Here is a 14107-nt window from a genome sequence, read left to right on the forward strand (position 1 = left end):
CTTGATATTTCAGTTCATCAATAAACGAGCCAACCTGACTTGGTCGAGCCCGTATCCCTTATACTTTTAAAGGAATAAAATAATGCCATTATGTAAGCCTAGGGTCCAAAAATGTAAAACAATGAATCTTCAAGTAGAATAAGATATTATAATTTAGTCAGTTTTGGTCATCGTCAAAGGTTTAAGGATCCTTCCTCTCACCCTCGTAGAATCTCCCTCACTCCCACCTTAGTCTCTATCATCTTTTTATTCTTTTCTACTCATTCTCACACTATATATTAACACTCCCTTTACTCCATATTTTCCACTCAACGATTCCTTTCATTCAACAATAATCTCTTTGTCTTTGATTCCTTCACAACAATGGCCTCACCTGATGAATCTTCCGCTCTAGACTTAATCCGTCAACACCTTCTTATTGATGATTCATCCTTCTTTGAAACATACTCTTTTCTCTCCCATAACGATTTCAACAACATAAATAATAATAATAACACCCTTGAATCTGATCCATATGTTTTCAACCAAATTTCACCTAGCAACTCCTCTTATTATTCTTCATCTCCTCAATCGTCATCGTCTTCCCATGTTTTCGAAGTTGTTAACAACTCTGTTCTCGATGAACAATTTGAGTTCAACGCAATACAGGAACCAATGAGTTCTATTGGTTCCTTGTATTCGTGGGAACAGAGTGATAATGGATGTGATGGTAATTTTAACGACGGTTTTCAGTCGTTAGAACTACCACCACATCAATCACCTCCACCAGTCATTGAGAAACCAGTGGAGGTGGTGACAGAGACAGAGAAAACCGAGGGTTGTGAAAGGAGACGTTATCGAGGTGTCAGACTGCGCCCGTGGGGAAAGTTTGCCGCTGAGATTCGTGACCCGAACAAAAAAGGAAGTCGGGTATGGCTCGGGACGTTCGACACCGCCATCGAGGCTGCAAAGGCGTACGATAGGGCCGCGTTTAAGCTTCGTGGAAGTAAAGCGATAATAAATTTCCCGCTAGAAATTGGGAATTTAAATGAGACGAGTGATATACCAGTAATTAAAAGCAACAATCGTAAAAGGACATGTAAAAAAGCTGAGGTGGAAGAGAGAGAAATGCATAAAAAAATAAAAGTGGGAAATGAGGTAGTGGGAGTTGGTGGTAGTGAGTTAGCGGACACCGAGGCGGTGCCGTTAACACCGTCTTGCTGGACGGCATTTTGGGGTGGTAGTGAGGCTGACGGTAACGGAATATTCGAGGTGCCTCTGTTATCACCCTATCCAACTGCTGGCTTTTCGTCAAGTTGTATGGCTATCTAAAGATGGAATAACGGCGTTTACTAAGTATGGAAAGTGTAAACGGCGACCAATAACGTTAGTCACTTGCCTTAGTATTTTCCACATCCACATCTAATGTTTCAGGAAAAAGCTAAAAACAACTTAGGTGGTGTGAGGTGTTTTAATGTATGTACATAGGTAATCGAGAAGTAGTTTGGTTGTATTCGTTGCTATTTTTTGAATCTTTTTATTTCCAGAATAATAAAAGAACAAGATTAAAAAAGTCTTCTATATTTATCTCTTCGAAATAAATTTCTTTAAATCATACAAACGAGTCAAGTCACGTGTTTGAAATTATTTTTATATAATTAAAATTCTCGACTTTTTTCGCACAAAGAACAATATGCAACAAAAAAAAAAAAAAGAAGAAAGAAAAACTAAATATATAATAATAATTTTAAGTCCTTAAGCTTTCACTTATAGTTTACATCAATTCATCAAACACAACAAAAAATATCCTCGTAACCAAATATTTAACGACCCATATTCTAAATTATACACACTTATAATCATGTGACCTGAGTACGACTTATTTAACTAGTTTATCTAAATTTATCAAAAATGATTGGCTGGTAGTAACGGAGCTATAAGCATTTAACATGTTACTATGGTTGATAGGTTGTACAAAATGAGTGAACAAGGCAACCCGTTTAATCAAACAAATTCGAAGGAAACAATGTTTATTTAAATATGTCAACCCAACACATTCCATTTCATTAAACATGCTAACCTAAACGTGACTTATTTATGATATAACTTAGATATTATATAATCCAACACATAATATTTTCATGTCATGTTCAAAATTGCCATCCAGAGTTTAATCCATAATCATTAAGTTTTATCCCAATTACAAATATGCATGGTTTTGTCTCATAGCTTACTCCACAGTCAAATCTACCCAAATAACATTAGTGTGGAAGATTTAAACATACAAATAGAAGTTTAGGGACAAGCCTATGTAAAAAAAAGGCATTTACATATTTCCCATTTTTAAACTTTGAAATTACATATTTCTCAAAACCATGCTTACAGAGCATTGTATATTTTGCATTAAAAACTTGTATTTTAGAAAAATATCTAATTTCAAAGTTTAAAAAGAGGAAATATGTAAAAATCCCTAAAAAAATGTCTTTTGTAATAAGATACTTAAAGCATACGTGGAATCATATACAAAGCATCTGTGTGTTTAATGATTACTTAGTAAATGCGTTACATAAGTAAAAACACTACAAGATTAAGTTTCTATTCTGACGACATCACAACATGTTATCGCTATATGTTGTCGGCATAGGGGTGGTTGCATGGATCAACGGTTTTCTTGTAGTGAAAATAACTTTTTATTTAATTCTATAAACCAAATCACTTGTTTGATAAACGAACAAATTTATCTACTCTTAACTGAAATTAGGATCATTTAATAAATAAAATTTTTTTATAACGGCTCATTCTATATTATAATAACACAACTTATATTCCGTGTAAAATTGAATTCAAATGAACTTCAATGCAATCTGAAATCTTCATAATATTATACTAGGTTAGAGTCCATGTTCCACACGGGTGAAAAATATAATAAAAATAAAAAATTATTATATGTAATACGTAAATTTAATTGTTTCGTATAATAATTTTTTATTTATGAATTTTTTTATTAAGTTTTTGATATATTATGCACTGTAATTTTAAGTTGAAAACCAAATCTTGATGTATGATTTATTTCAAATAAATTATTCATTCCGATATTGTTATATTAAATATCGTGTGTAAAAAATGATATTTATAACAAAATGTTGTCACAAATTTAAAAACTTATTTTATAAAAACTAAGGTCTTGTTGTAAAATAAAGAGAGAAACGATGAATAATCTTAAATTGTTTTTGAAAGAGATGAGAAGACAATGTCATATTGTGAATTATGAAAATGTTAACAATTAAATATAATTTTGATTTTATACTTAAAGAGAAATCACATTTATATATGTTAAGTCAAGAAATCAAACACAATTACTATTTTAGTGGAGTTGGTAAGCACATTTGGTTTAAAACATGAGATCTTGGGTTTGAAACATGTATCACACAATAATATATTTTTCTAAATTTTATAAAGCCTTACGGGTCATGAGTTACAATAGAAAAACAGGTCATGGGTTATAATATAATAGGAAATAAGGACATAGCATTTACTTGGCATCCTATGTGGAGTGCCTAGTTAAATGTCATGTGAATAACTCATATTGATTTAATAGTATAGTTAGATAAGTTTCAAATAATTAATGTATGTAATACATCTAAAAAAATATTAATTTAATAATCGAAAGACATCACGGGTTGCAAATTTTATATGATGGTTTTAATTTAATATACCTTGGCTGTGTGGAAGCCACCTACCGTGATGAATTATTATGACATATAATATTCCATTTATTTTATCACAAACATGTAATTATATGAGTTAACAATGAAATAAAATCTTTTGGTTGATGATCTTGTCTATTATTATAATTAAAATTCATGTTTTGGAAACCTGAAACAACATACTAATACATTAATATTAACCTTATAATACCACATGCTCCTAAACAAGAGTGCCAAGCACATGTATCAATATAAAATTTTAATTTCTTTATATCATTAAGCATGAAATAAAATCTTTTGGTTGATGATCTTGTCTATTATTATAATTAAAATTCATGTTTAGGAAACCTGAAACAACATACTAATACATTAATATTAACCTTATAATACCACATGCTCCTAAACAAGAGTGCCAAGCACATGTATCAATATAAAATTTTAATTTCTTTATATCATTAAGATTTACCTTCTACTTGTAACAATTTGAACACACAATATTACATTTGTGATAGAAACTCATACACGGTTTACCACATTTTTTAACAAAAAAGCTGTTGACTTTCTAGATATTTTGATATTTGTAATAAAAATTCAATACGCACTTTAAATATATAACATGTCTGCCTAAACCTTATTTTTTAATCTAAAATGGATTATAATGAAGGCCCGTAATTTCCTAGTCTAGCCGGACGACAGGCGCAACCCAATTTGTCTAAGAAGCGGTGGTGGCCCGTTATGTGATAAGTAGATTAATTATTTTTTTGTTTGACAAATTTGGGTTACTTTTTAAATAGATCATTATCAGGTATGGTTTGATGAATTAAGAGTTATTGTAATTGGGTTTGAGTTATTTTTCTAATTATAATAAAGTAAAATTTTCTCTAAATTGTGTGTTTGTTTATTTGTTTTATGTTCTTGATATAGATTCAGCCTTTGATATAAATTTAAAGATATTTTGTAGATTTTTTTTTTCTTATGATCCTAATATACACCAACTTTTTGTATACAAATTCTACATGACACATATACCTTTATAAAGAGCACTAATGTAAACGATTTGTGCATTACAATTCATGTTGGGCTCATATAAATAGTCTTCAAAAAACATGAAGGCATAGGAAGGGTATTAAACGGATTTCGATTGAACTCAAACTAACGATATTGGAACCGTCTCTTCGTACTCTACGATATTAGATTTTAGGTTTTCGCTTTTAGATTTCTAGTTTGTAGATTTTAAAATTTTTATTCAGATCATTGTGCCTTTTTATGTGTTATTGTATTTTTGTTTATTTTTATCATTGCGTTTTTTCTTTGATATTGTATCTTTTTTCCTTTGAAATTATGTTAAATTACTTAGCATTGCATTATATTTTATGATTTATTATATCTTTATACCCTTTCTAAATCTTGATTGTGTATAATAACTTACCCGTACATTTCAACTATTAAACAAGTTGCTTATACTATCTCAATTCGTTACTTTTGTTTGTTATATCAATTAAAGTTATATGAAAGAATTTAATTAGTAGCATTGTTGTCACAACCTAGCTATATTTTATTTTTAAATATTAGAACACAACTACTATCAATTTGAATATCTCATCCAAAAATTAGTTAGTACAACTATTCCATCATTCTTTTGTATCACGAATCTTTATATGATATTAAAGCCAAACTTTTTGGAGATGAAGTTAAAAATATACGAATTAAGTTTGGCACAAGCAAGAACCAAACAAAAAATTTTAGGAATTTATATTACGATGTATTGCACATAAATTCATGTATACATGGGCTCATTCAATATATAATTAATGAATTAAAAACTAACCGTGTTCATTTTCATGTATTTTGTTTAAAGGTAATTAAATTAATAGAAAAAAAAGTTGATGGTTAGAAAGAGTTATCCAAACATCAAGAAAACAAAATTACATGAAAAGACGTTGGTTTTGAATTCATTTGGTACAACTAATTTTCAGTTTTTATTTCTAGTAACTATCCAACAAAACAAAAAGTGAATAATAGAATCATAAATTAGCTCATATTTTGAATCGTTAGCTTTGAAGATGGCTTCATTCATAGTATTCCAAATTACCCACAAAGTAGAAATAATGGTTCCTTCCATAAGAGTTTCCTTATTCTTTGTTAGATGACATTGGTCGAGCCATTAATGCAACGTATAAGGATCCATTGTCGTCGAACCTGATTACCGCAACCAAGCTCGAACAGAGTTCCATACCTTGGTTGCAACTCCACACGAGGTGCATAAATGTTGAACCGTTTCCATTTCTCTGGAGCAAAAATGACACATGATGAACAGAATATCCAACCATTTATTTGAAAGATTAATTCTAGTTAGTAACATATTCAAAAAAAGCCGTCAAACGAAAATGCTCAATTTTTTTGGGACACTTTTGTTCAATCTAGTCACTCTTGCAACTTCTAGGAGCATTTTCTTTTCAATTAAGTTATTATCTGTTTTATCACAAAATCTTTTTTATATTCAAATTCCCATTTCTACTTATCTTCATTAAAAGACCACAAGTGTTGATCGAGCATGTATCTCAAAGCTATGAATTGAGCTTCCGCTACACCACATCTAATAGGGCAACGTCATTCCCGCTCCCATGCTTGATCAAATTGTCTATCTTTTATAAGGCGACTTTTATTATTTTCAAGAGCATTTAATCTTGAAAAAGTCGAACTCACAGTGTCACTTCCAATCCAATGATCTAACTAGAATTGCGTTGAATTCTCAAACCCACAATTTTCTTCGTAGCCGATAGGAACCAACTCATTTTCATTTAAATAATGAATGCTTTTCACAAATCGATTCCAAACACCGTTTTCATTCGCTGCGTTTTCAATATTAAAAACATCTCCATTATTTCTATTATCTCCGATTGAAGCGATGATTTTTACCCATAAAGAATCGTGACTATGATGAAACCTCCATTTCCACTTAAGCAAAAGGCTAGGTTGAGGGAATGTATACTACCAAAGCCTAAACCACCTTTTAGTTTGTCATTTAATAAGTAAATCCCATTGCCCATGATCTATGAAGTCGTGATATAGTAAAAAACAATAATGATCAGGAAACCTAATCATCTTAAACTAGTTAGGGCAGGTAGGGCATCGAACCACGAGAAGTATGTTGTCGGTGTAATGTGTAATGAAATTCTAACATTATGAAGTAGCAATTAAGAATGTTGATCACACTAGTAATTAGTTGAGTTTAGAATTAAACAAGCAATTAATCAAGTTTCAAATAATTAACAAGAGTAAATCACACCTGGGGTTCAAGCATGCAACAAATAGCAATCTCATGTCATTTAACAGATTAATTATCAATAATAGAATCTAGTTAATCAACTAGTTAAACCTTAGGCATCAACAATCCTAACGCAAGGCACTGTTATCAAATGGTCCCTACCAACGTGAGTCAGCTAACCGTAATTGTATGCTTCATCATATTCAAACTAATTAATACAATCCTATGAAACACGTATCACAGTAACTGGCAAACTAATCGTTTTGATTGAAATAAACCTACACGACTAAGTGCACAATAATATCAAACATCAATGTTCATAGATCATAATCAACAATTACAAATATTCAGTTCCTTAAACATAAGAAAAACTGTAAAGATCACAATACTCTACATCCCAGGTATGACTTAAGAAGATTAGCCACTCATCGTCATCATTAGATCTTAAATTATGATGAAGAAAGCCATTAGGATTGATCAAAAGATGATTAGTAACCCCATAATTCACCCAAAATCTCCAAACAATGGCTGAAAGTCGTGATAATGGTTTAGGGTTCGTAAAATAGAAGATATAGATCAAAACCCATTTTCCACGTTTTTTATGTCCATTGCATATCGTGATGGGCATAGCCTCATCTTGTCGCATAGCGCGATCAAATTAGACCTCATTTTTGTATTCCTCTCGTTGAGAAACCTAAAATTCATATAATATGGGTCCCATAACTCATTTTCTAGCCCAAGATATGCTCATTTTACTCATTTTACTTAGCATCGACTTCAGGTTTTTCATCCAAATTTTTCCCAAATCATTCTATAACATCCATCTTCACCTTCTTATGCTTTCTATATCTCAGAGCTTGTTTAATCATCGTTCTAATGGCTCCGGATTAGCTCGTTTAAGAATCAAACATCTGCAATCATAAAAGAACTCAAAGTAATCGTGTTCACCATATGTAAACTATTAAAATACATGAAATTACATACACACACACACACATGATTTATACCCGGCCATCAACCCATGACATTTTCTTTGTGTTTTCATTCCCGCCCCCAAAAAAAATTTGCCCTTAATCCTTCCAACACCTAATTACTCTTTGTAAGTAACCAAAAAAGAGAAATAATAAGTTGACAACGAACCTAATACCAAAGTGAGTAAGGTTGGTCTTCCACCTATAGATAGAAGGTTCGTCTTCCACTTAGTCAATTTCTTTTCAAAATTTTGAACAATAGGATCCCAACCTTTTAAATTTGCCATATGCTTTTCAATTGGAACGCAAAGATATTTGAAAGGAAAAAGTCTTGGACTACAACCAAGTAATCCGGCTTAACCCGAATCTCAAAAATACTGGAATTAGCATAGTTTACCTTCAACCAGGAGATGAGATAGAACTAATTTAGTGTTCGTAAGACATTAGCAATATTTTCCTTAGACCACTTTCTAAGAATCACCAAGTCATCAGCGACTCAGCGTAGAGTAAGTGTTCATTTTCATGTCATAAAAAAGTTATATATATAAAAAAATTTTAGGACTGTGTACACATATATTTATGTAATTACCTACTAAAAAATCTACCTATTCTAATAAAGTAAAATAAATGTGGACACTTGTCATGTTTTGGTTAATTCTTACAAATTTTTTCACTCCAAAACTAATATATCCTAATATATGTAATAAATCAATAATGATTCACTTTCCTTTTACACTATATTTATATAATATCTATATATTTTTATAAATATAAATACTAACATATTATTTTACTATATATTTCAAAATACTTGGTGAATTTAAAAAATCAACAACAAATCAAGCTTCTCAAATGAAAATTGTTTCGGGTTTTTTGTGGAACTTAAATTTGATTTTATGGGTCAAAAGTTGGTAAATAGATTGTTTGGTATAAGTTAACTGCATTTAGGTTAAAATTTGTAACGGGTCAAAAATGAAAATTTTGAGTATTTTTAAAAGTTTGAGAATGTAAAATAGATTTATCGTCAAATTTGTTATGGGTTCAAAGTGTTGACTTTAAAATGTCAAAAGTATGAAAGTTAGAAGTTTAAACATGATTCGGGTTTCAAATTTATTTTTAAGAGCATTTTTTGAAATAATTAAAAGGTTCGGGATTTGGCAAATTGACTATTTTTTCCTCAACTATTAAAATATAAGAAAAGATTGCGAACACTTTTGACGTGCCACCCCCCATGCCTATCAATGCTTCTAACTTTTATCAAATTTGAAATATTTATGTCAACATTAATTTTTCTTCAATGGTGATCAGAACGTTGTATGGGAAGCATGTCATGCAAAACTATGCTCAAATGAATATTCACAAAATTGAATGGGTTAACATGTTATTTTTTATGTTATCATTATGACAAAGTCGAGAAGCCCTCTAAAACTTATCAAAATCTTTTTCATGGTGTAGCTCAGAAAAACATAGCTCTTGAAGAACATCCATTGTTACAATTTAATGTTCTACTTTCCTTTGATGGGTGGTAAATTGATAAATATATCAATAAAGGCAACGCTCATTTTATATTTAGACTGAGTGGTTAGAAATACTATCGTAGGAGAAGCTTTATTTCCGAAATTGGTTTATAACCAAAATTCTTTCAATTATACATATATAACACCGAGAATGAATTTTTCAATAAAAAGAAGCATCCTTGGGTACGTTTTTGCACGAGCATTTTTTTTATTAAGTTCATTTAAAAAAATTATTTTGTAATATATATAAATAAAATCAATTTATGTACACATTACAAGCATAGATGTAATACATTTTTTTTCATATACACTATGTAATTAGTTTTTTTACTTATAATTTTATAATTTAAATTATCCCGTGTGTGACACGAGCTCTAAAACTAGTAGCGTTATATATCTGTGTGTGTGAATGAACCAAGTCAAGCTTGAACTGGGCTTATTTGAATTTAAGAGCGCTCAAACTCTTATCACTTATCGGCTCGGCTTATTTATTATTTGTTGCTCATTTAATTTAATTATCGATTTGCATTATATATAACACAATCCGTCCTATTAGAAGTGTCCATATTTCCATTTTTAGTTATCCTATTACAAATATCCACTTTCAAAATTTATTAGCCAATTTCCAAATTTACCTTTAAACACACATTAACTAGCATTCATAATCAATGTTGATGGAACCAATTTTCAAGGGCATTATTGTCATTTTGTAAGCGAAAAAGATAATCATTTAATCTTCTTTGAAATTTGTGTTTTTCAAACCATGACACTTTTAATGGGACGGAGGGAGTATTGTCTAGCTATTTTTATCATATCTAACATATAATAATATTATAGAAATTTATAATATAAATGAAAGTCATATAAAAAGGCTTAATTACAAATACGAGCATAGACAAACTTGATATTTGAAGCCCGACTTAAGTTTGTATATTAAATGCACTTCCATATAAGATTAAGTATAAGCTTAGGCTTGTTTAAGCTCATTTCATTCGAAATTTTAGCTGATTCTAAGTAGCTTATGTAGTTACACCATACCATTTTGTTAATTAGCTGATAAAAAGTGTGATCAAAATCAGTTGGAGTTAAAGATAGTTATATCGATAATGTAGTAGAATAAGCTGCTTAAAAGCTTGTGTCCCATACATAAACCGATCTTTTAATTAATCATTTCCTCATCTCTTTGCTCTTAGCTCCAGTTGACCATTACCCCGGCCAGTTGTGGCACTACCCCAATACCCCGCCTCATCTACGGACCATGACTCAACACATGATTATTTTGCTGTTAGAATTACAAATGAAATAGGCATTATTAACTTCAGAATGTACTTTCGTTGTTGCTTAATAAAAGACAACCCTCACAATAATGATTTTAACTTGTAAGAATCACTATAAAAATTTAATTCGGTATCAAGTAAGAGCAATCACATTAGAATCCTTATTTTCATTAGTATAATTTAACTAAAAAAGTACTTTTATTCATAGAATTTGTTCATTTTTTTAAAGAACTTCTACATCTGATTTCTCATATGTCATATTTATCTCTATTCAATTAAATAATATTATCTTTTTTTATTATGTTTTTTATACTTCCACTCAAAAAAGAAATAAATAGATGGAGTCCATATATACATATATGAAATCACTATTCAATCAATATATGAATGTGAATGATCTAAGGCCATTAGTCATATTGAAAATGTTACATCATATTGAATAGGTTGATAAAACATCATATTGAATAGGTTGATAAAACATACTGTATTACAGTCATCAAACTAACTAATAATGAGTTTGATAATTTATCGATGTATATATTTTAAATTCACAGTTGTGGACTATCAAATAATTTGCGACACATATACAAGTAGGGTGGCCCGGTGTCTAAAAATTCAACTTCTCATGCTAAATAGTATTAGTTATCAATCACCAAAAGACCACAACACATGTAGTGTGGGTCGACATTTGAATTACCTAAAGATGAGATTGAAAGTTTCAACATTTTGTAAGACAACCATTCTTAAAGTACCCTAATATACACACGATTTTCAAAGTATCATTCTCTTTCTTCTTTGGTTTTCATTATTGAGTTTGCATACCCGAAACCATTACACAACTTATGTTACCGAGCCATTTGTGCTGGTGTACTAGTTTGGGTTCACCTTACCCGAAAAGGCGACAAGGCGAAAAGCCGAGCCCCACCTCGAACACCCTAAAGTGAGAAATAAAAGACCCCTTCATCTTATATGAAGGTAAACTTTCTAAAAATTATATGATTTAATGCCCTTTACAAACGTACTATTGCCATGTATTTGATTATACTAACATATAAATATTACAAAAGCAATGGGTCTTCTTGTTTAATGACATGAGAGTGATGGTTAACGTTTGGAAGATTTATGGTCTTAGGTTCGAAACCGGACTTAAAAGTGTTTTCCCGTAGTGATGGGTTAAAAAAGCGTTCATTGATGGTGTTTCTAGGTGAGTCAGACCTGAAACATCAAAATTAGTGTAAATGGTTGATATCTCGTCTCAAAAAATCTCACTCAAGTATTATTGTAGTTCCAAATACTCTTAAAATACGTTAAATTACGAAATCTTTTATAAATCTTTTAAACAACAAGATTTCTCTATTATTGGAAAGGTAGCCATCAAGAATTCCAACATTGCAAAGCGTTGTCAACTTGTTCTTTGGTGAATACTTTAAAGTTTAATCTCACTTGTTGGCTGTTGCGTATAACAACAACAACAAAAATATTTAATAATATTAAGGCAACCTAGACTTTAATAATTCAATGTGACAGTAACACTCAAAAGTCTCTCTTTCTTTGCTATCAAAAATGCCAGCCTAACAAAGAAGTAAATTTGTGCGGCGACTTTCATCTATGGCATGTCAAGTTCACATTAAAAGTTAGTAAATTGTTATTACATGTGGACATGCTATTTTTTCGATAGAATTGAAAGACTGTTATTAGCGAAGAAAGTAAAAGTCATATCACTTGTTGCATAATTTATTTTTTTTATTTTTTATTTTTAACAATGGCGAATTGTATCACTTGTTGCGTAATCTTTTTCTTTTTTTTTTAACAATGGCGAATTTGATTTGATTACATTACTGGTGCAGATCAGCAGGCCTTCGTAGTGTGAATTATTAAAACCTACTTTTTTTTTTCTAATCTACAAATATTATAATTATAAATTATGATATTTTGCTTGTTGGAGACATCTAAATACACTTTAAAGTGACATCTAACCATTTAGTCTTTAACTTAAGTTTCTCAGACTTACTAATATTACATTATTATATTGTATACAAAAATATCATACAAATCCACTTATATCAAAGTACAAATGAAACATGTAGGTCCGTTTGTGATGCCAAGTGGGTATGCATTAATTATTCTACCAAGTCCCACTTGCACCAATGAATGCAACCATTAAGTCCAATTACTGAAAATGATGAATAAGGCTTTGAATAATTTAGCCTTAAAATTTAAAATATGTCTAAAGGTTTTATGGTGGCAGCTTTTTTTCTTGAATGAGGGTGTTTCTGTGTGAGTCATACATGCGGTGTCAAAATCAGTATAGATAGTTCCCGTCTTAGTAAAACTCATCCATGTATTGAGGGTGGTTTGAAACGTCGTAAAAAATGTTATGTATGCGTTTTTTTTCTTTTTTTTTTGGTGGGGGATGGGGGAAGATACAATTTCGTCTTTCTTCTTGATTTAAAAAAAAGTAACTCTTTTTAGTCAAAACCTTTGTATGGCCATTAGTGAAGAATGTTATATGACCACCGATCTTTTCGCCTAAGTAATCCACGTGTCATATTCCTAAGTTGTCCAAGTGGCATGGCCTAAAGAATATTTTTATTTTAGAAACTTTAATAATCAATATTTACTTTATAAAACTTAGAGTTAAATGTTTATTTCAGTATTTTCTCAATGGATTAATGGTTGTACCTAAAGCCTAAAATGTGCACATAGTTTTGTTTTTTCTTTTTCCGGAATGACGACTTTCATTAAAAAGGCAAACTAACAAGACGCTAGAGCTGGAAACAAAAACAACAAACTAAAAGGAAAAATTACACCAATCATGTCAACATAAAGATTTAAATAAGACTTATTTCTATTAAAAAGAAAACCGAAGAATTAATGGCTTACGCAACTTTAGTCGCCGATGTGGAGATTGCCCTTTATGTCTGTGTATTTGCGGGTTTGGGCTAGTTTCTAGAAACCAATGGTTGTGGTCTTAAAAGATGGACGATCACAATTCACAACTCACAAGACAGTTGCATTGATGGGCGTTGAAAGCAACTTCTTGGATATCTGTCTCTGTCCATTCTCGGATTAGACCTAGGCCCAATATTATTCAACATTATTAATTACACAAAACAACAAAAGTCAATTGCAACTAGGTCTGTGTGATGTATGTTAATAATTTCAAACTAGAAACGAGAAGAAAATTTTGACTTGGAGCTTGGGAGCTGATGTGACTTGTGTTTATTGTTGAATAGTTGAGTCAAACATGTTGAAAGGTTTTAGGTTTAATGGCTTTGATTAATAGTTTCGTTTCTAACATTGGCGAAACAACATACCGTATAAAAATTAAAAACAATAAGCTAGCAACCAATACACAATGGAAGTAAAGAACTACAAATTTTTAAAG

The 14107-nt window shown here is 30.7% G+C and overlaps 1 pseudogene; it reads left to right on the top strand.

The window, feature by feature from the left end:
• The first annotated feature begins 349 nt into the window (after positions 1–349).
• On the top strand, positions 350–1374 carry LOC143533032 (ethylene-responsive transcription factor ERF105 pseudogene; annotated as a pseudogene).
• The last annotated feature ends 12733 nt before the right edge of the window (positions 1375–14107 follow it).

The sequence above is a fragment of the Bidens hawaiensis genome, unplaced genomic scaffold (assembly GCF_021521415.1).
Source record: "Bidens hawaiensis isolate Kalapana, Puna unplaced genomic scaffold, B.hawaiensis_p1.1 tig00009577_1, whole genome shotgun sequence".
Lineage (NCBI taxonomy): Eukaryota > Viridiplantae > Streptophyta > Magnoliopsida > Asterales > Asteraceae > Bidens > Bidens hawaiensis.